This window comes from Etheostoma spectabile, chromosome 10 (assembly GCF_008692095.1).
Source record: "Etheostoma spectabile isolate EspeVRDwgs_2016 chromosome 10, UIUC_Espe_1.0, whole genome shotgun sequence".
Classification (NCBI taxonomy): domain Eukaryota; kingdom Metazoa; phylum Chordata; class Actinopteri; order Perciformes; family Percidae; genus Etheostoma; species Etheostoma spectabile.
This window is the reverse complement of record NC_045742.1, coordinates 30,529,760-30,530,140: the sequence shown is the minus strand read 5'-3', so window position 1 is coordinate 30,530,140 and position 381 is coordinate 30,529,760. Positions and strand designations below refer to the sequence as shown.

The 381-nt window shown below is 34.9% G+C and overlaps 1 protein-coding gene across 2 annotated transcripts in view; it reads right to left on the bottom strand.

Moving 5' to 3' along the window:
- Nucleotides 1–381, bottom strand: part of zgc:154054 (Alpha-1,3-mannosyl-glycoprotein 4-beta-N-acetylglucosaminyltransferase B-like) — a 21,259-nt gene that overhangs the window by 16,075 nt on the left and 4,803 nt on the right. The gene's annotated exons all lie outside the window — the stretch shown is intronic.

Genomic DNA, 381 nt, shown 5'->3' with positions numbered 1-381 from the left:
CCCAAAAATAATAATAACTAACTCCAGTGAAATTATTTTAAATTTAGTGAGGACTAGATTAGGACTAGATTTAAAGAGGATTCTGGTTTCCAATTTCGCCCCAGGTGCGTCTGTTAAAACACCGACAGAGACAACTTCTCTCTGTTGATGCCTTATTACAATCAAGCATAAGTATAAACATCGGCGTGGGTAGCTCTGCTATGGCTGTTTGTGTGGTAATAAAAGAAATTAATACCATTGTAAAGGCTACCATAAACAATGCATAGGAATCATATATGCTAGTAAATAATTACAATAAACCCATTATTAATTACATTATCTTAATGAGCAAGGACGTTCAACAACTGCCATTATATCGAATCAACAGCCAGGTGTAACCTA